Source organism: Phalacrocorax aristotelis, chromosome 6 (genome assembly GCF_949628215.1).
Source record: "Phalacrocorax aristotelis chromosome 6, bGulAri2.1, whole genome shotgun sequence".
Lineage (NCBI taxonomy): Eukaryota > Metazoa > Chordata > Aves > Suliformes > Phalacrocoracidae > Phalacrocorax > Phalacrocorax aristotelis.
The window spans coordinates 509,511-532,382 of record NC_134281.1 but is presented as its reverse complement, the minus strand read 5'-3'; the positions used below and the strand labels follow the sequence as shown (position 1 = coordinate 532,382).

Below are 22,872 nucleotides of genomic sequence, written 5' to 3'. Positions count from 1 at the left end.
TCACTTGTCCGCCCCCTTAGCTTAGCTCTACTCAGTGAAGCTTAACTATGCTATTTTGTCCAGTGCTCCAGGACATGCCATTTCACCTATGTTAAACATTAGGGGATGCATGCTTATACTTGAAAATCAGCCATTCTCTTCACTGAGTTTCACCCACACTAACGAGTGTACAGGTATTTTGAGTAGGTCATAGAACTTCAGACTTATCTGTGATCACGAACTTCAGCATCTAATCTAAGTTAAAATCCCATTTATTCTGTCTTCACTATGAAGAACACAAATAGTTTGTAGTGGCCACTTACCCTAAACCTTCCTGAGGACCCAAGGGAGTGGCAGGGAGATGTGCCAGGGGAGGGTTAGGCTGGGTATTAGGAGAAGGTTCTTCCCCCAGAGGGTGGTGGAGCCCTGGAACAGGGTCCCCAGGGAGGCATCACGGCACCAGCCTGGTAATATTCAAGAAGCACTTAGACAAGGCCCTCAGATACATGGTGTGAATTTGGGGTGTCCTGTGCAGGGACAGGAGTTGGACTCGATGATCCTTGTGGGTCCCTCCCAACTCAGGACATTCTATGATTCTATGATTCCAGAACATCTCTGAAGCAACTGCTATTATTAGTATCCTCAAGGTAAAAAGGCAAAGCCAGAATTACAGTGCAAGATCTTTTGACAACCAAACCCTGTCCCCATCAACGGGTCACAGCTGTTGCCAGTAGTTACTGTACCTTGAAATTCTTTTGGTTTTTGCAAAACAAAAAATTGTTCTTCAGCTTCTGGTCATAATAACTGACCTTGAGGACGCAAATTATATCCTCTACACATTTTTAGGGATGTGTCAGATATGGGGGTTTAATACCTTCAAATCTCAGGTATATGCTCAAGGCCATGGTTTGGGTTCATCTCTAGTGTTATGAAAGCAACAGTGTCACTACGTTTTGATGATTTGCTGTTCTCAGAGTAATCAAATCAATTTCAGTCCAGTTTAGTCCACTGCAGTAGAGGGACTTCTACTACTTGATTTCTTCACCAGCCTTCAGCTCAAATTTTATGCCCTCAGGTTTTATTTTTCCATTTTAAAAAAGTAATGAATATTCAGGAGTGTTTATAAAACAGAATAAAATTTGGTTTGATAAAGCACTTCTTGTACTTGGGCTACATGCTCTCCATCTCCAAATAAATGATTCTGATTCTCACCGTGTGCTGATGGAACAGTCATCATGTGTCTGGGAACGACTGCCTGGAAATCAGCCTATGTGTGAAATAATGTGAAAACAGCTTTCTTCTGTCTTTTGCTTTCATTTTTAATGTGAATCAAGATTCTTTAAAGAAGAACAGTCAGAAAAGGTCAGGATGCAAATGAAGATGCTCTGTGTTACAAAGAAAAAATTGTTTTTTTCTTAAAAGCTTGTGCTTTATTTAAATTAAATTAAAGGAAAGACATAGTTCTGAATGAAATAATGACTAAAGGTCATAACAGTGTAGTTTAAAATGGTAAAAATGAGAAGAAATTTACTTGTGCCATAAATACGGGAAACTCCAAATTAGCCAGATCCTCAGCCAATCATACATGCTATTGGAAATATGTTCTAATTTTACTAAAGTGAGATGCTAGCCTAGAGTTGCAGTAAGAAACACCTTTTATGATTGTCTCTATTGCTTGCACAGGTAATATTTGCACATAATCTCACTTACACACCGTTAACCAGTTTACACATGTTAAATAGAAGCACGTTAAAACAGGTTTCCTGGGGAAATATGAGAATTATAGCAGGGCAAAGCGGACCATGCATATTTGCACTTGTATGCTTAAGCAGCTGCCTTATAAAACCTGGCATGAGAACAGAGGAATGTAAATCCTTTCTGGGTAAAGTCCAAGTCATATTTGGACCCACACAAATAATAACAGTACTGATGCCCCATTCACAAAAGCTGTCCTAGAGTACTTATAACCCTAGGGCTCCTGTATTTCATCCTCATGGCTTTGCTCAACACTTCCTGATAGATGCAGCCCAGAGCAATAGCTGATTGTCTGTCTGGACATATTCTTTTGCTCTCCATCCATGTTGTCTTTGAGTCTGTACTAGCCAATGCTGAAATGTATTCCCTCTTCAGAGCTAGGAGAGGACTATGCCTACACCATTTGTATAGCTGCTTCCATGTCTACCAACTATCTTGTGCAGTATGAGAATCTGCAAGCAAAGCAAGCAAAAGAAATTACATTTGGGACATGCCAGAGCTCCTGTCATGACAGGTTACTAGACGGGCACCTATGACTTTAACCCAATTCATGCCGTGCTGAATGATGTTTACATGTTCACAGCCTCTGGGGTAACTTAAGCAACTACAGGTGGCTGGGGCATGGATCTCATTGCCATAATATCTGAATGCCTCCCCAGGCACTGCGTAGCCCAGAAGGCGTAGTCAGCCGGGGCGGGGGGCGCCGCCAGCAGGAATAATTACGGGGAGAATCTGCACATTTTCCCTGTTGGCTCAGACAATTTCATAACAAACCACGAAACAATTTTTCTGAGTCAAGGGAGTAAAATCAACCCAAGGCAACTGAATTATCAGGAATTTCATGTGGGAGAAAGGGTCAAAACACTACACACACAGCTGAAAGCTCTTGCACCTGCCTGCTATAGAGACAATAGGAATGAACTGTGCTTCATAAAACTTGAGCCACTGCATGCCAATGAGAACTTAAATCTTAAAATTTATCATGCACTTAATCTTTCCTTAGAATTAGCAGAAGTGCAAGATGCAGGATGAGAATTCCAGGAATACGAAGCACAGGTACGTGCCATTCTCACTAAGAAAATCAAGTGGTCAAGCTTCCCTTTTGCCTGCTTTAACATGATAATGCTGTCAGACAAGTGCTGCATTAGCTCTTCATTCAACAGTGATGGTTCATGAGGCAAACCTGAAAGAGGTCTCTTCCACTGACTTGGGAACTCCCTGTGAGAAATGCTAGTTAATGACTAAAAATATACAGGTAGGAATGCCTTTTCTTGCAGCTGTCTCTTGACTCCATGGTCACTTCTAAATTAGAAGAACATTTCTTTACAAGGACAGAATGAGGCAGTGTAGACCATTGGCCTGTTAGCATGACACGGAAACGTGATAGACTGCTACTGAATTACTACAGTTAAGAGTGGTTATGCATTCTTGTAGATCTTTCAGTTGTATGACAAAACACTTCAGCTTTAAGCACACTAGCCCATATTCCTGGCTCAGCTGCATCCCATCCTACTGTGGAATTCTGGATGGCTATTGAGTTCTCTGTGCTTCAGTTTCCCCACCACCAAAATGGAAAAGTACTTCCTAACCAGAGTTGGAAAGAGCGACTTAAGCACTAAATGTTATTAAAATGCAGACAGTGAAAGTATGCCAACACCACAGGAAGTGCTTGTATACTGCACTTTGTGTATGTGTGAAAGAAAGACCTTGCAAAGTAAGTGGGTGATTCAAGGTTGGGGTAGATAGAAGTATTCTCTGTTTAAATTTATCTCTTGAAATCTACATGTTCTTACCTGTTGAATAAATGGTCCACTGAACAATGACAGTTACGATGCAAATTCAATTGAGTAGACTGATGCACAATTCAAAGAAATAGCTCCATATCCAAATGAGGTGATATGATATTGTTTGATTAAGCTTTTGTGAGATTCTTGCCCCATCCTTTGCCTATTCCTGCACACAGACTCCTTTCTAACAGCAGTGGAGAGTACAGAGCTCAGGATGCATATGGAGTGCAGTCAGCTGTGTATGAAACATAAATTAATCACATAGTGAGTCAATTTGTGTTACAAGTGAGTTATTCACTGCACAGCAAGCAATAAACTTCAGTTAACAGGCATATGCTTTTGTCTTAATAGGAAACTAAGGAGTTTATCATGGTGCACAAAAAGACTTTCTGATTTCATAGTGCTACATGAAATTCTAGTACAAAGAGATTCACTACGCATACGGGAATATCTTTTCAGCTTGGCAGAAAAGGACCCGGGGGTCCTGGTGGACACCAGGTTGAACATGAGCCAGCAACATCCCCTTGCCGCAATGACGGCTAACGGTATCCTGGGATGCATTAGGCAAAACATGGCCAGCAGCTCGAGGGAGGGGATCCTGCCCCTCTACTCAGCACTGGTGAGGCCACACCTGGAGTGCTGTGACCTGTGCTGGCCTCCCCAGTACGAGACATGGACATACTGGAGAGAGTCCAACAAAGGGCCATGAAGGTAATGAAGGGACTGGAACATCTCTCCTGTGAGGAGAGGCTGAGAGAGCTGGGACTGTTCAGCCTGGAGAAGAGGAGGCTCAGGAGGGAGCCCATCAATGTGTATAAATACCCAAAGGGAGGGTTCAAAGAAGATGGAGCCAGGCTCTTCTCAGTGGTGCCCAGTGACAGCACCAGAGGCCATGGGCACAAAATGAAACACAGGAGGTTCTCTTGAACATCAGGAGACACTTTTTCACGCTGAGGGTGACTGAGCACTGGCACAGGTTGCCCAGGGAGGTTGTGGAGTCTCCATCCTTGGCCATATTCAAAAGCCACCTGGACGTGGTCCTGGGCAGCTGGCTGTGGGTGGCCCTGCCTGAGCAGGGGGGTTGGGCCAGATGACCTCCAGAGGTCCCTTCCAACCTCAGCTGTTCTGTGACCCTATTACAATTTGTAAGCTCTACATCCCAGCATATACTTGAAATTTCAAGGAGATCACAATATTTCTGACAGATTCCTCCTTTGATAACAGGACCATGCTTTCAGACAAAACAAGGTACCAGAATGTGGCTCATTCAAATGACTTTTACTGGTAATATAAAGGTGACACTGCAAAATTGCTCTGTTCTAGACAGGTTTCAGATAGGCCGTGATTTTCACACTACTGTTAAAACTGGAGTGCTAGGGCATGTAGAATGGTGAAACGGCTCCAGATTTATGTAAATTGTGCCACTACTATTTGCTATGTGGACAGAGTCACGTTTAGGTCAGTTTGGAGTTAGAATTACTTCTTCAACAAGTGGGTGAAGACCTTGCTTGGAGTGTGTCTTACAACTTTGATGTACACACACAGGTCAATGAGTCTTGTAAGGAAGGGATCCTGAATTGCCTACAGATAGATAGCTTAGAGCAGGATGTGCAACTGTTTCTCAGTTGTCTGGGCCAGGAGTGCACCAAAAGGCATTAATGGCTCTTGAACTCTGTTTAAGCTCAACATTCTGTTTCCCCTTCCCCCATGGGATTTGCTGCCATGTCCAGTCAAGCCCAAAGGTGCACCAAAAGGATTATCTGGCTGTGAACAGACTTAAAAGGTGATCCTGTCTTCCTGACAGTGGCCAACCTATGACTATGGAGAACCCTGGAAATGCTGGCTTAGAGTTTAAGTGCACATCATCAGTGAAGTCTGCAGAAACATGTCTTCATTGCATCCTCAGTGTATTTTGTTCCAGAGTGCCTGTGATCTACTCAGGTAATAAATGATTTCCAATATGGTGAAGAAGGAATAAAATATTTTAGCCTTTACGCTGACCAGTAATAAAAGCACTTTGTATCCATATCTGGTCTGATTCAGGCTGGACTTGGAGCTTATATGTACAGATTTCACAGAGAAAATAAATTAAATGGATTTAAATGAATAGCCTGAAAGTACAGCAGTCTCATTATGTGTGACTCTAGTCAACTTAATGACATCTGATGTTGAACTGAATGAGTTTATGAAGCTCTTCATTTATCTGACTGGCAGAGGCTTTCTTATATAGCTGGGGAATTGATTGTTGAAGTTGCCAACAGTGTTACACCAGAGATTTAAATGCTCATTAAAATCAGAGGTAGTTCAATAATCCACTACTTTCAATCAGGTTTAGATGAAATTCTCACTATTTTTCATTTTGCCTGTGAGCCTGAGAAATCATGCTGATAATGGATTTTATTAATGAAGAGTGCGACAGACTACTGGAGACTAAAGTGGTGAGAAAAAGCTCTTTAGACGGTATAATGCCACAGCGTCTCTACATTCTCCTTCTGGAGAAAGGAAGACCTCATCATTACAGTGCATGTTCTCCCTTTGTGTTTGTTCCCTATAAAGGAGTTCTATTACTCCTTGAGTAAAGAATGGGATATATATATATGTGTGTGTAGATCAGAGACAGCCAACACGGCTTCACCAAGGGCAAATCGTGCCTGACTAATCTTGCGGCCTTCTACAATGGAGTGACTGCATCTGTGAACAAGGGAAGAGCTATGGATGTCATCTACCTGGAGTTCTGTAAGCCCTTCGATATGGTCCCCCAAAACATTCTTGCTGCTAAATTGGAGACAGATGGGTTTGATGGATGGACTGTTAGCTGGACAAGATATTGGCTGAATGGCCGCATCCGAAAACTTACAGTTAATGGCTCGATGTCCAAGTGGAAAGCAGAAACAAGTCGTGACCCTCAAGGGTCCATACTGGGGCCAGTACTATTTAATATCTTCATCAATGACACACGTAGTGGGACTGAGTGCATCGTCAGCAACTGTGCGGATGACACCAAGCTGAGTGGTGCATTCAGTTCTCTAGAGAGAAGGGATGCCACCCCGTGGGACCTTGACAGGCTTACGGAGAGGGCCAGTGTGAATCTCATGTAGTTCAACAAGGCCAAGTGCAAGGTCCGGCACCTGGATCAGGGCAATCCCCAGTATCAATACAGACTGGAGGATGAATGGACTGAGAGCAGCCCTGTGAGATACTGGTGGATGAAAAATTGGGCATGAGCCAGCAATGTGCACTCGCAGCCCAGAAAGCCAGTTGTATCCTGGGCTGCATCAAAAGAAATGTTGCCAGCACATCAAGGGAGGTGATTCTCCCCTCCTTCTCTGCTGTCGTGAGGCCCCACCTGGAGCACTGCATCCAGATCTGTGTCCCCAGTACAAGCAGGACATGGACCTGTTAGAGTGGGTCCAGAGGAGGGCCATGAAAATGATCAGAGGGCTGGAACACCTCTCCTGTGAGGAAAGGCTGAGACTTGGGGTTTTTCAGCCTGGAGAGGAAAAGGCTCCAGGGAGACCTTGTTGTGGCCTTTCAATACTTAAAGGGGGCTTATAAGAAAGATGGAAAGAGACTTTTTACCAAGGTATGTAGTGACAGGATAAGGGGCAATGGTTTTAAACTGAAAGTGGGTAGATCTCAATTGGACATAGGAAGAGATTTTTTATAATGAGGGTCATGAGACACTGGAGCAGGTTTCCCAGAGAAGATGTGGATACCCTGTCACTGGAGGTGTCCAAGGCCAGGTTGGATGGGGCTTTTAGCAACCTGATCCAGTGAAAGGTGTCCCTGCCCATCGCAGGTGGTTGGATGAGATGATCTTTAAAGGCGCCTTCCAACCCAAAGCATTCTATATCATATCAGGTTAGCAGTTGGACTCGATGATCTTAAGGGTCTTTTCCAACCTTAATGATTCTATGATTCTATGTTTTGCCAAGATATGGAAACTGTGAAGATATGGTGATCAGGCTAAAAAACTTCACAGTGAGCTGAAGTAAAAGTTCAAAGCATCCTGTTTATATCTACATGGCATCACACATGAGCCAACTATATTCACACAGCTCAGATACAGGTTAGTATAACCTATTTCTTATGTACAGTTAACTGGATTACAGTAATTCTCTCATTGCCTTCTAATTAGAAACTTTTCTGCTCTCTTTTTGTGGAGCTCTTTTGCTCTTACTGCCCTTTTACAGTGCCTTTCATTATACTGTAGTCTTCCGAGACTCCCAAATAAATGACAGCTTTTTCCCCCCAGAAATTACACCAATTAAACAGCAGAACTCTCACCCAGATGTGAGGATACATCCTCAGCTGGAGGAACTGATGTTCACTTCTGAATTTTACAGTCAGCTTTTTTGCATTTTAACCTATTCCATGACAAAACCAGTAACTAAAGTAAAATATTCTTAAATTATACATGTTCTCTCAGAAGCTTGGTGTAACAATATTACATTGCATAGAAAGAACAATATTGCTAATATTGTTCTTAATAAACAGCAAACACAGTTCCTTGAAGCAATAAGAAACTTTTTTAAACAAAGCAAGCCACACAGATGAGGCAGGCACATTCCTACCCCTATTGTCTTAAAGCAATAATGCTGACAGCTGCAAAAGTAGCCAAACAAACTGTAAGCAGACTTTCTAATTCATACTTGGTTTGGCTGACAGCTGTAACATCCCACTGTGGAAAAACTGTGCCTGTGCAATTAGCAAGACTAATGATAATCAAATGAAGGAAGAAAAGAGCACATGGCCTTCCACTGTGACAAGTAGGGGTATGCTCAGAATACAAGAGGCTAAAAATAAGTCATTACTTGAGCTCCTCTGTGTTAATAGGTGTTTTCAGGTCAACTCAGACAAGGCTCAATTCCTGCATTTTTGCTAATTAATAACTGAACAGAAAGAGCCTATACAAAGCACAGACCCAGTATGAGTATGAGCCTGAACATCTGGAGATCAACTGTGAACACTCCTGAATTCAGAAGGTTTAAATTATGACTTTTAGTTCAAGACTACTTCTAATGCAAACACATTAGTGTTACAACAAAGAAATATACAGCCAGGTTCTCTTAGAAAAATATGCCAGACTTTCAGGTAATCTGGAACTATATTGTAAAGAATATCTGGCAAAAATAACTTTACTGGTGAACCAACCCCTTTCATCCTTGCTCTTGAATGCATTTCTTTTCCAGGGGTGTGAATTTGTAAAAGTTAATGGGGTTCTTTCATGGGACATGGATATACTCCCTTAGCACGATGTTAACTTAATTTTTAGACAGACTAAATCTTAGCTTTTAGCAATGGGGCCCAGCTTTGCCTTGGGTTTATTGCTATGTTCTTTCCCATTTTCATTTGTTACCAATTTACATGCTGCCTTCTTCGTTCTCAATAACTAGAGCTCTAGAAATTCTGTGGAAGCATCAGTTTAATTTGTTGCCTGACATTTTAAAATCACCCTTAGAGTGTGGTACAGAGAATTTTAAAAAATAATCTGTCAAGTAAGGCATACAAACTGATTGGAAACAAGGCAGAAAGCTCCGCGCATTTGGCTGAACATGAAACTGGAATAAAAAGCTAAAAAGGAACCTGATATCTGCTTCCAACAATAGTCTGCATTCTCGCAAAGCCATGGAGTCGCCTGCCCTTAAAAAGACCAGACTACAAAAAGGCCACAACACAGCAGCATGGGAAAGGTAAACTCCATCTCTGTCAGCCAGTCTTCCTGTTCCCCTTAAGTGATGGTGCTGAGGCTGCTCTTGTAAGGGCTTCTGTGCAAATGCAGACCCACACTAAGAGAGTATCCTGAAAGCAAGGAAAACTTGCACAGTTTGGGAGAAAAGGGCCTCTCCAGACCTCCTACCATGTGAAGTGATCATATCAAGTTCTCAATTCAGGTCTACTGACCTTGTTCATGAAGGATCTACCTTATGAATCCCAGGTGTCTCCAGATGAGAAATGAATCAGATCTTCATACTTGAGAAGATATCTTAGATCTGACATTGCAAGGCTTTAATCAGCCTGAGTATGCCATTAGTGGTTGGCAAGTTCACGTGCAAATGAACCTATGTTGGCTTATTGCACACCTCATGAACTTTGAAACATCCTCAGACATGTGAAATTGTGTGCTTAAAATGCTCTACAAGTTTATATGCTCTTATATGTTCATACGGCACAAAAATACTTGCTTTGGAAGAAGTAGACAGCAGGGCTATCTAGCCTGGGTACAGTGTGCCAATCTAACTATTCTGCTCTGGCTCCTGACCTGTTTTGTTCAAATCTAACTCAGAAATTTTTGAATTTTGTTGGGGGGGTTCCCATTAGATTGCACATAAAGGAATATTTGATGCTTGAATCTAATCTGAAAACAACCTGTGATTAAAAAAAATAATAATCCAGTCCCATTCAGAACACCAATCAATGTGCTTAATGAAAAACCATAAGCTGGTTTTCTCAGGAAGATAAGAATATTACTGATTTGCTGGTTTCATCGCTAAATAGATATAGTGGACTGTTAAAGATACCAGTCTGAAAGAACCAATTCAGTCATCCTTGTGAACTCTGCTGAGATTCAGGAACTACAGAAGCTGGACAGTACAGTACACTGAAAGCAGGAAAAAGCAGTAATTTGATGCGAAGAACAAAACAGAGTCTCCTATTATATCTTTCTTGGCATGAAGTGCATTTCTAGAAAAGATCATTGCAGTTTCAAGTTATGTAGATACCTCTTATTCCATGCCTGTAAATAATTCAGAGAAATATTGGCTCAAATCATTTAGAGGCTCAGCACTGAAAATTACATCTGTTGATATCCTAAAATGCAATAAAAAATAAAATAGGAGGGGAAGGGTGGAGCTATCATAGGCAGCCATATATCAGAAACAGATTTATTTATTTATATTTAGGTAATGGAAAAATACTCTTTCAGCTTGAGTGGATGTGATGCTTACAGACATTTGGAGGTTACCATTGCCCACCTGTTTGCTATGTTTCCCTAAAAGTTACTGCCTCTCCAGTAGAACTGCTTTGTAGTCACCTGTGTGCCCTTCTCCCACATCAGCACAAACCCAGCGAGTATTCAGCTATTTTCATTGGTACTGAGAGTCTTATCCTTACTCTACAATCACATCCCTGTGAAATTCTAATGGGCCTATCACTTGTGAACCCAAGTATAAATCCTTAGCTTCCATGTATGGTTACGTGTTTGGGAAGTATTTTGAGATTTTGAAATTATAAACTGTAAATTATTACAAAGTGTCTTAGTATTCCCCATACTATGCTAAATATTTTTATTTTGGTAGTACTTTCTAAGCGGTATGTTGTGCTAAGTGCTCAATGATTAATATTAAATACCCATTCATAAGTCTCAGGTTGAGCCGGTGTGAACGGAGGTGCAATTCAACTCTGTTCTGCCAGATAGGAGTTGCATTACGCCTTAACATCCAGGATTGCTAAATCCCTTTGCTTGGTAACAAGAACCATGTAACACTGCACAGGCTCATGTATGCTTGAATGTCCTCTTAACAGTAATCTGAGAAGCAGGTTTTAAATGGAAAGGTGTGGTTAAATTCACATTTAACTCCCATTTTAATTATTTTGCATTTTATTAATTGCTCATAGATTGATTCAAATTTAATAATTACTATTTGGATGAACCTAATAACTAGTTTTTAATAATGCCTGCTTAATTGTCTTGCCTGGTGATTGTGACCTGCTGGCCATTCCGCATGCTCCTGTTTTGAGTGAATTAGGACCAGGCCTTTCTTATAAGGTGAATAATTCATGAGAATAACCTTTGCAAAGTTTTGTTTTCACACTGTAGATCTGTGTGTTCCCTCATCATCCTGCTCAGTTATTATGTTTTTACAGCCAGGAAGCTATTCAAGCTGAAAGTATGGTCACCCTTTGATGCATGTACTGCTTGTTTGCCTTAGTTTTGTCATTCACTGAGGAATTACTGTGATGCCCACTGAAACCAAGATCAAAGTTGACCTGTCTGGTGATTCTCTCTCCTTCATAGTTCAAGAGGAGGTTGATAAAAGCAAGTCCTCAAGGAGTAAAACCAGACTCCATATGGTCATTTTCAGCTTGCTGGAGCACAGGCAGGGCAGTCACGGGGCCTGCAATGATTAGAGGAGCTGGAAAAGTAGAGAATTACTCTCATCTAGTGGAAGCAGCACAGGTAAATGTCAGGTATCTGTTTATATGTTCCTCCTAAAGCACTCAGATGCAAGACCGGAAGCTAGGCTATTGAGCCATTTTTTGTAAAAGCAGTAAATCCTGCCAGGTACTGTTCTGCTTTGCAACAGCTAAGTTTTCTGTGTAAGTCTGTCTGAGATTGTTGCTGCTGAAACTCTAGAGAACCCAAATTATCAGGCAATCGGGAGGAAACTGATTACAGCAATAGGGAAAGCAAAAACAACTAGCACAAGGATCCTTTCCAGGCTGATTAATGACTTGTAGCAATTACTTATTTAACACAAATGCTCGCAGGATATTAGAAGTGAATATTTTGTAGTTCTTTCAAATTTCAGATAAGCAACCTCTGTATTCTACAGGCAGGAAATCAACCCTCAAGCTTGAGTTGAAAGTAACTATATATTTGCATAGATGTTAATCCTGTTTTGCTGCAATAAAGTAGTGCAGGCAAAGGGACTTTGCTGGACGATGCTGGACAAATATCAGCATCATTAACAGGTATAATTTTGTTTCAGCTATCTTATGGGTCTGATCCCGGCCTTAGACTGGGCAAAACCAGCACTTCCTGCGTTAAGTCCTGATGAAGAACTGCTAAATGAAGCTCTGTGTGCCTCCAAAGGGGATCTGATTTACGTATTGAACTATTTTACATCAGTGTGGCACCAGTGCCTCTCCTGATAGAGTAAGTGTGACAAGGAGAGGTATCAGCCCAAGAAACACTGCTAAAAGATACTCAACCTAATTTCTAACACTGGCTATTCCCAGTATTTACTTCTAAAGGAGAAAAGTGCAGCTAACTTAGTATAGAAAGACCCTTTCCGTTTCTGCATTTTCAAGCTTTTCTTGCACTCTGAGACACCCAAAGGACTGTCTTGAGTGACTGAGGTCTAAGAAGCACAGATATGAAGCAGAAACTGATAATTTCCCTGCAATGTCAGCCTTACATCTGACACTGAGGGATTCTGTGGGGTTTTCTGAGCTGTTCTTTCATCACTGCTAAATTTTCTCACTCTAGATTTCAGTTTTCCTCAACTTCAATCAAAAGTTTAGTTTTATTTAATCTGATCCACAAAGCAAAATATTTCTTACTATGTTCACCTTTCCCTGAACAAATAAACGCTTCTAGAGCTCTCAGAGAAAATTGAATTTGGAATCTGAGTACTGTGATCATTTAGGTAGCTTATTGCCACATGGCTGCCTAGCATTGTTTTTTGCCTCCAGGGTTTCACTTCAGAGATGGAATGCAAGGGGAGAGGAGGCAAAAGGGGAGCAGGAGGAGGTATACAGAGAAAGGCAGAGAAAGGAGGGAGTCACGGTTGGGAGGAGCTTTGCTGGCACTCAGAGAAGCACAGCTGTATCTTGCAATGTTCAATTTGGGATCATGCATTTAATTTCTAATATAGCCCCAAAGGTAATTACTCAACTTCTCTTTATTGCAGTTCTCACAACCTCACATTATTTTACTGCTCTTTCTGATATTAACTGATACCAGACCCAAAAGAGCGGCTGAAACATTCGGGTCAGTGCCAACTCAGCCCTGTTAAACCCATGGCTTGTCTTGCTTAGAGGAGCTTTAACAAAAACAAAAAAAAACCCAAACCCAAAACAAAACAAAGCAAAACCACAAAAAAATCCCACCCCAAACCAGAACAGGTCCCCAGGAATGAAAAGCACATCTGGATGGAAAATTTTCAGCATCATCTGGATGCTGAAAATTTAATAATACAAGGACAATATTAATTTACACCAGCTAAAGATGATATAATGGATATAGTTCCCATTTGCTTCACTGGGCTCTGAACAGCATAGCAGCACTAGCAAGTACAGTCCTCTGAAAAGTACCTTGTTAGCTCTGTCAGCCTGCCACAGTTGCTACAGACCAAATCCTGGAAAGAAATGCCACTGAACAGAGGAGTTGCTGTTGTCTACCAGATAGGAAATTTACTCCAGACTGGACTAGAAACTATTATTCATAAGCAAAAAAACCCAAAACACCCTAGACTTGTAGCTTCATGATGTTTAATATTTATCTTAATGAAAAAAAAAAAAAGTAAATCCATCCATGATATAACTCCATCGAAATTATTACCTCAACCCCAACCCTGATTCATTCTTGAACCTGAAATCAAGGGAGTTTTGACAGTGAGAAATTTGGTTTGGCTGGGCTATCAAATATTGCTGGTGGTATAGGGGATTTACCAACTGCTGTAGCATCCACTGAACATGCTTAAATCAGATTTCTTTGTGAGAAAACTTATTCTAGAGTCTTCTAAACTTCACAAAACTGTTATTTTTTTAGCATCACTATAAAGAAACTTTCTTTTGAGACTAGACATCCGCTGCATTTGATTCTTTACCCCCATATCACAGCAAAAATAACAGGCAGTCATTTCATGAGTCATTTGTTTATCTCAGTGCCTTTGAAGCATGGATGTGATCAAGGACATTAACATGTTTTCTGAAGCATAAAAACATTAAATAACCAAAGACCTTTAGCAACCTCTAGTGATATTAAATAAGATGATAGAATATCGCTCACTTAACTTGATGTTTTCACTTGGGTTTCCAGGAGATAGCACTTAAATTCTGCTAAAATCGCAGCTTACTCTGTATCTGTACTACTTCAAGGGCTGAAGTTGATTCACTTGCTATAGTAGGGTTCTGCTTCCTCTCTCACACCCAGAAAGAGGAGAGTTGTCAGACATACCTGCACCCAGAGGCTGCCACTCTTAGATATATTATCAGATCTTCAAAAGACAGAAGTGCCCAAGGCAGCAACTACTTCAGCAAACCTGGCTACTCCATTTGTGTCTAAACGGGAGAGATAAACCTTTGACAATCTCATCACATAACTGTCAATTCGTGGCCATTAATTTGTTCATAATTTTTTATGTTGTCAATTTGCCAGGCAGTTGAAAACTCTGAACACCAGAATTTAGTGGTAACAAAAGTGCAGACTGCTAAATTATTATACAAGGAAGGTCCAAACAATAACACCATGTAATCAGGATTCTGAAGCTCGAGTCCAAATAAGACATGATCTACTCTGTAATCAAAAATTGTTTTACCTCATGAGGTCTGCACTCTACTACTGTATATCCCTGACCTTGTAATTAAGTGGTCTGCAGTTACCAGAGGGTAAAGGGACTTAATAACCTTGCAATTTAAGCCCGCTATAGAATGAGCACATTGCACCAGGCTTGACTGGCAAAACTGGCTTCTTTATACAAGCCAGAAAAAGGACTTCCTAACTCAGAGCCAGCTTTACCAATAGTTCAGAGCTCCTCTGTATCGACTGCTGTACTGGGTCTGGCTGAGATGGAGTTAACACAAGTACTAAGCAGTCTGCCAAGTCCAACTGCTCAGAAAGTGCCAACTGAAAGACTCTCCTCTCTTGATTTGATGCTAGTTTACATATATGCTGTATGAAACTCTCTGTGTAAGACCAAGTTAAAGTCTACTCTGTGGGGGAGCAGCAGCTGACAGGTTCTAGCCCCCAGTACGATGGATGTTAAGTTTTGCTTCTGGAAGGCAAAATGCAAATTGTCATCAACTCTGGGGGTCTAGCAGCTTAAGTGGAGAATTTTACTTTCTTGGGACTCCTGCACACACAGTTTTTTTCCAAGTTAGGCATCCATCTCACACTACAGACAGGAGACAGAAATGCAAAATGTAAGTACCTTTAAGCAGCTCTCTGCAAGATCATCTCTGTTCTTGAATCTACACAAGGTCTTCTACCAGTCTTTACCCAAAGGCCTTAGACACCCATTTTACTATTGGAAAACCTGGGGTGATGGGCTCATAGGATGAGGACGGATGTACAGAACTGAACTCTCTATTCTGCAGAATTTTCTACAAATCCCATGTTTAGCTAGATCAGAGTTACTCCTGTCCATCAGAGAGGTGACAAAGGCATATGTAACTAAGGCCAGGGCAGTGTGCTGGGTTGAAGTCTCCGGATTGATTTCACAGCACCATGTTAAAAAGCAGCTGAACCATCACTGATAGGGGCAAACTTCAGCTGGAGATGTGACATACTTAATAGAATCCAGTTCCAGCTGAACTATATAACACACTCACAGATGTGGGTATCGTTAACTTCGTATCAACTTAGCAGTGTTTGTCAGTTCCCCATTACAGGCTGCATTGACCAATGCTACGAACCTTCAGCTAAAGAAAACTGCTACATGCCTTCTTTCTTCCTATGCAAGTATGTGTTTATACAACTAGTTTGCTCAGTACCTGGCCCCATACAGAACTGAAAGTGATTCTAATGAAGATGGAGTTACTGTTTTTCAGTAAAAGCACAAGTACTTATAAAAGGTTAATAAGATTTACTCTGATGTTGGCTTAGAGATCATTTGTTATTCTCATGACAAAAGTACTATGTTTATAAAGTACAGTTAGTGATCAATGGCACTACCTGTTTATCACGCAATCCTTGGCATTTCCATAATTCCTCCAAGCAATAAGACTTGAGCTTCACTTACTCAACATGAGCAGCAGAGGCTCAGAAATAATCACAGATTATTGCTGAGATCTTCCAGAAAGTATTTTAAAAACAGTCTATCAGCTTCTTGTTCTTGATGAGCCATTTCAAATGTCAAAATGTTAGGTCACATTTTTCAATAATAGCTACAAAAATGTAATATTTGGGAAGTTTTAACTCTGCGTCTTCCATGATAGTCTCTGAATCAGAGTCATGGAAAGGCAGGTCTAAAAAGGACTTCTAAGAATATTTTTTAACTTTTTCTAGTTGCTTTACTTTTTTATACTTTCTAGATCTGTAAGCATTTTCTAGGTGACCTATAGATCATCACAGAGCAAATTTAACAAAAGTATTGCTTTTATTAATGACCTTTTACTCATCCCTTTGAAGTAATTCCAAACCCTGCATTGTCTTATACCACAAGTTGAAAATCGCTGATGCATTACAGCCATCTCTGCATTCAAGGATATGAAGACCATCACTAGCCACTCCAGGAGTGCATTCTACAATTCCATCATACCATTTAGATGCCAATGCAGAACATTTCAAATCTGATAGCAGCTATAGACAAGGAAAGAAAGAACTTTGGAGGAGAAAACTGTTTATTAGTCATCCGTGGTTTGCAGAAAGAATCCTGTGAAATTGCTCATTTAACAGGATGCTACATGATTGCTTATGGGCCAAGAAAAGTGTTCACATCACAAACAGTCACACCAAAGCTTCACTGGAGTCCAAGCAAACACAACTTTTCTATTAACCATTTTCTTGACTTAAATTTGCATGCCAGGCCCACTGGGCTTGGTGAATTCTACTTGCTTCCTTACAAAACACCCCAACTATTAACAATGCTTTTGATGTCTCTTGTTACCATCTGAGAATTTCAAAGCATGTCACAAGCATCAAAAGTACTGTATTGTATCGCTATTGCTTATTTGTGGATAGGGAACACAAAACTCAGGTACTTAAGGGTCTACATAATTTCAGTTACCATCTATGAAGTCTGACTCTGATTTTAACTACAGTTGGATTTCTGCCTTAATTCAAAACTAAGAGTCACAGAGCAATTCAATGGGAGAGACAGAAATAGAACACAGCTGTCCCAATTCCTAGACTCCATTCTAACCAAATGACCATGTGGCCTCCCAGCTTGGTGCTTATAAAAATACGCGGGCTGCCGTAGTTTGCATCTGCAAACTATTCTCTAACTGCTTTTAAATGTATCTTTGTTCATATCCAGGCTCAGCCAAAAAGGCCCAGGGGGACGGAAGTGACAGAAGGGTTGAGAGGCATATAGACTTTGTGCCTCACAGTCTTCTCAGCAGAAGCAGGTATCAAATGACTCAGGGAACTTTTACTCCAGTGCTACGTGTTCATTCACTCAGCTTCCCTTGGGCTGCAGAGTGTGCCAGCTGGGCAGATGTGAAGAGGAAGCCATGAGAAGATCACAGAAGCCATCTCTAAAAGCCAGTATTACTCCTGGTCTCAATATATATCTCACCGGTCACGTATGTGCCTTTGTTGTCCCATAAAGCATGACATCCAATATTTGGCCTATAGAACAGCTTTAATTATAATCTCTGCCCCCAAATGGTAGCTGAATACTCACTGATTCTTACTTCATGCTGTTTGCTTGTAAACAAACCCATTAAGCACCAGTGGAAAAATCTACTGTTATTACAATGACTATGAAAGTTATAAAGACGCAAATTCTATAAAGGTCTTTGTTGTTATGTAGCTAGTAGTACAATATGAAAATCATCTTACTTGAACAACTGGTTGCGGGGATCTTCGCCCTCCCGCCCAAGTCTCTCTGTTGTGCATCAAGCTTCATCTAAATGACTATGAATGATGGGCAGGGGAACAGTTCTAAACTGAGTAGTCTGAACTCGTAGAGTTCCCTCATATTAACCAGGTAATTCACTCAACCCCCCAAAGAAGAGACTTGCTGACCTATTGTGCTCTAGGCAATATGCATATTTCAGCACTGTATTAGATCTCTGCTGGCTTCTGTGGTTAGCCAAATACAGGACTGTAGTGTTTCCCAGTTGAGTTCTAGCTACTAATCCATACCTTTGATACAGTGAAGGCTTGGATTTTAAGTAGCAGCTTCCAGTTTCACTGGTGCCATAAGTCATGGGTGCAAGTGAGAGAAATAAAAAGCCCCTAACTATTCTTTTTGCCACAAGCTTTGCAGACACCATGGGACTACAGACAGTGCCAGAAACTATAAACTGTATCACTGCTATATTCTAAGACCTTCCCCTAAATGGTCCATGCTGGAATCGGACAGCAAAAACTCCAGTTTTCTTCATCCTGCTGGTTACACCATCCTCTCACTTGCTCAATCATTTAATACACATACATTACATACACCTACAGGTGTATGTACTTATGTATGGTAGGTATAAGTAGATGTAGGCATATGTATATACACATATGTAGGTGCACGTGTAGGTGTATGTATATATATACACGTACACTTCTTTCTAAATCTCTTGGGAGGGACACTTTCAGTTTTACTTTTTATAGTACTTACCGTAACGGGATTCCGATCTTCACTGTTGCTGTACTACAGGACTCTTTAAAAACCAGTAGCCTAAAAGATAAAATGACTAATCTTACTGCAGGAACAATAACACATGGTGAGCAAATTTAAGCCCTCACAAAATGAGCAGACCAAATAACTTGGTAACTACTAAGAACAACGAAGCCACTAGAAAAAAATCAGAAACAGTTCATTAGTAAAAAACACATACATAATGCATATGCGTACTCACAGACACATAGAAACAATATAGGGGAAGAGAGCAATACTTGAACTAACTGCTATCTATTTCAACCAGATCAGCTGATATGGCTCATACCTGAAATTAACTTTGTTAGTAACACCAGATCCCTGTTCAAAACTCCTCTCTACATCTGATTCCAGGCTGCACCTCCATTAAGAAGAGCTGCTCTTGGGGGTTGCACGTAGGTGGGCACAAATGCAGCTGCCCTGGTGATGCGGTCCTACCACTGGCCCCGTTTCCCTTTCTTACCAGACCAACATAGACAACTTGAAGGCAAATCATAGTTGCACTGCATCCTTAAAGCAAGGCTTGAGGTCACTTTACTGAATAATTTATACAACTGAGCAGCTGTCTTTTAAAGCAACTGAAAGCAACAATAGGAAATAAAATTCCTTCATTTTAAAAGCTGCTATAGAAATGTCTGAATTTCAAGAGGAAGATGTTCTACAGTCAGGCACACGGGCCGGTTCTGGAACTTTTCATTCTGCTTTTACTCCGTCTTCTTATTTGTGCTCCCATTGTGGTCTTTCGGACTGTGCCCGAAACAAGAGAATGGGCACAGTGATACTCCTTCTGAGGATGGCCACTTTCTTCTCAAATCACAGGGTTCTCTTGACTAGAAAACTATAGCAATGTCCCTGCGTAAACATTGTGGAGATAATTACAAAATAAAGAGACATTACAGTGAATCCATTGAGATCTTTAATTCCAAACTGCCACCATCCCAGAAGGTACAAACTGTGAATTAGACTGACTCTTAAGTATACAATTAAGCCTGACAAGTTCTGACTCCATAATATGCTGTTTAATATTGAAAAGTCTGTCAGTAAACCAATATGTGGGATTAATGTCATAATGTTTTGATTTTACTTCCTTATGAAACTATAAAACAATTTAGCTGATATAAGCAACATGTTATTTATACTCCTTTTGGCAACAATTTTAATGCTATGTGGGATACTCCCCCTTCCCTCTAATACAATTGCCTTCCCTGGCCTTTATGGATTTAAATTGGTGAGGGGAGCTGTGTGCATTCCATGTGGAATTTACTCAGTAATTCTATTAAGAGCTTCCCTGGACAGAAATAAATGTTCTCATCTCATTCAATACTCATCCTATTCATTATTTAAAACAGAAGACCTAATTTCTCCCTATACTAAGTTTCCTCAAAGGATTTTCTATAAATTTCAAGGAATTAAAAAGATAAAGCTTCACCACTTCTCTGTTTGCAAAACTATAAAACTCTGGGGCTTACAGTTATGGCAGAAGGTTTTGCCATTTCTGGAATTTCTGAGAAGGAGGGTGTAAATTGAAAGTTACAGAGCCTTCAAAAGAGGCCCTTTACTTTTGTTGCTCACCATTTTCAGGTCAGACTTCAAGTGACACGCAGCATTAGCCAGCAAAGCTGCTAATGATTTCACTAGTTCTCTAAGCCAATTCATTCAGCTGGCTTTAACTAGCAGCTACCCCAAAAAGGACTCAGAGCTCATATCAGAAACAAGTATTTCACACCACAGGTGCTTGAACTAAACATCAGCAGAAGCACCATGGCTGGAGCTCAGTGCTGGAACAGAGAACATGGTAGAGAGTTGCCTTCATTTCCCCTCCTACATTTTTTATTCCCAACTACAGCAAATGAATGGAAAACCTGTTACTATTCCTCAGTGGTTTTGTTTTTTGATGAATCGCAACAAAGCCAACTGGGGTGTGACGTGCTATGCTGCTGACTACTGTGAAGCTCCTCTAGTTGGCTATGTCTGCCACAAAGGGGCTCACTTACGCTAATGCTGGCTGTGAGTACAGTGGGCTGCACTTCTAAAACTTAGGTCACATGTCATTAAATCCACTGAATACTCTCTAGGCCCATTTACTTTGCAAATGAATTTTACAGACGAGGTCGATACAACTTGTTTGGAATCCTGCCTCCAACAATGATTAATACTTAATACAAGATTTGTGGGTTAGGTATAATACCTTTTATTATGGTGACTTCTATCGCTGGGAAAAGCTGACAATTTGGGGGGATCATAAGTCCCTTTTTAGTCCTAAGAAGAGAGACAAACTTTCAGACACAAATGCCTTTCCTCTGCTCTAAGAAAGGTCTGTATTCCTGAAAGCTTGTGTGCCTTGTAAAATTATACTATTGGTCTAATAATAGGGAATAGAGAAGAACACAAAACTCAGTCCCAGATTCTCAGTTTAGAAGTCCTTTCAGAAGCTGGTGTGTCCTAGAGAATGTTTAAAAGAAAAATAAGGAGCTTCATCAACAGAGTTGATACAGAAGCACAAAGGACTTGAGGCACCTGTGCTAAAAGACAGTGGCTGAACAAAGGGGTTGAGGATCACAGTGGTGCTGAAATGCTGTATTTAGGTGTGAAATGTGATAGTTGGACATCTCTAGAACCAACCACAGATGTACACATATACTGGGAGCCAAACTCTGCGCTGACACAAGCTCTGAGCAAGTGTCAGTAGGTTTGTGACAAACAGAAAAGTACAGCTTGCAAGATGGCTCTGGAGTTTAAGAAAAGAAACTCTCCCTCCTACCCATGAATTCAACTCATAATGCCTAGGCAATTGTACAGTGAGTGGGAAGAAAGGACATTAACACTTATAAAATAAACCTCCAGAAATCTTTTAGATAGAAAAATCACCTACAGGGAAAATTAAACATTAAAAATGTGGCCAAAAAAAGCAAAAGAGAATTCTAAAGAGAAAGATAGCATATTAAAAAGAGACAGCTTTCCAGCTGTAAAATAGGAAAAGGACATTCTTCGTAAAACAAAGGACCCTTTGAGGTGCTTAAATTTAACTTTCTTCCTTTAAATACAGCACTAAAGCTCTACTAAATCAGTCCAAAATAAGACAAAAATAAGTCTGAGCAACAGGCCAGACGCTTGGCTGGAAGTCCTGGTCATTGCATTGTGAATATAATTTTGTACCTACTGAGAAGCTTTGCACAGGGGTGTAGTTGGAACACATGACCTCCCCTGTTCTTTAGAGGGAGTCCTCAGCTCAAAGGTGTCAAGAAGCAAATTTCCATGAGAATGAAAACAGGCTGACCTCTCTTCCTGTGCTTCTGTGAATAATTTTTGACACTCACTTTCTGTCAACCGAAAAGGGAACTTCTTTTATGAAATTAGGATTATAAAGTGAATGACAATACAAGCCAAATTTCACCCTGTAGAATTCTACTGAGCCTGACTTTTGGATCAAAAACACTCAGAAAGCTTTCCCTTTGAGTTGTCTCCTAGGGGAAAGGAATCCCTGAACAGCGTAGGAAACAGTGTAGGAAACAGTGTAGGATTTCTGACCTAACATTGGGTTGTACTCCTATTCATTCTAGCATAGAGGGTATTCCTAAAAGAAAGAGAATTCCTAGCCCCTACTTGCTGGAATGAGGGTTTTGCATGCATTTGTATGCCACGTAGAACAGTACCGGTACCAGTACTGTACCAGTAACCAGGAGCTCATCTACAATGTCTAGAAGCCAGTTTGGAGCTATTGCTCCAGTTCTGACCAGGCGTCAGAGGTCCAGAAGTCTGCCCAGAACAAAAAACCAAACCCCCAACTTCTTTAGAGGTGCTCTATTCCTCATTTGTGAATCTGAAATCATGTTGCTGCTGTAGCCACACATGCAGGCCTAAGACATTCTCTGTACTCATTTCAGTACTCTCTTTGTAATATTTCTGTTTCTAAGCACACTTATTATGAAAACTGCATTGCAGTCTTAGAACATAGATGTTCATTGCTGGGCAGTTCCTACTTTCAGAGGAACAGAAAGGTTCATTAGGCTAAATCTAATCTAATCAAGTTTCACCCAAGTACTTTAAATCAGGTTAAAAAAAATTGTTAGACTAAAGTATTTCTGTTCCCA

At 40.7% G+C, this 22,872-nt stretch overlaps 2 protein-coding genes across 4 annotated transcripts in view; one reads left to right on the top strand and one right to left on the bottom strand.

Annotated features, from left to right (window-relative positions):
- TMCC1 (transmembrane and coiled-coil domain family 1) overlaps positions 1-22,872 on the bottom strand; it is a 197,517-nt gene that overhangs the window by 154,491 nt on the left and 20,154 nt on the right. For all 3 annotated transcript variants that reach the window (XM_075095541.1, XM_075095542.1, XM_075095543.1), the window contains one exon: positions 18,743-18,802. The gene's annotated coding sequence lies outside the window, so the exon portion shown is untranslated. The remainder of the gene's footprint in view (positions 1-18,742; positions 18,803-22,872) is intronic.
- TRH (thyrotropin releasing hormone) overlaps positions 1-22,872 on the top strand; it is a 34,629-nt gene that overhangs the window by 3,313 nt on the left and 8,444 nt on the right. The gene's annotated exons all lie outside the window — the stretch shown is intronic.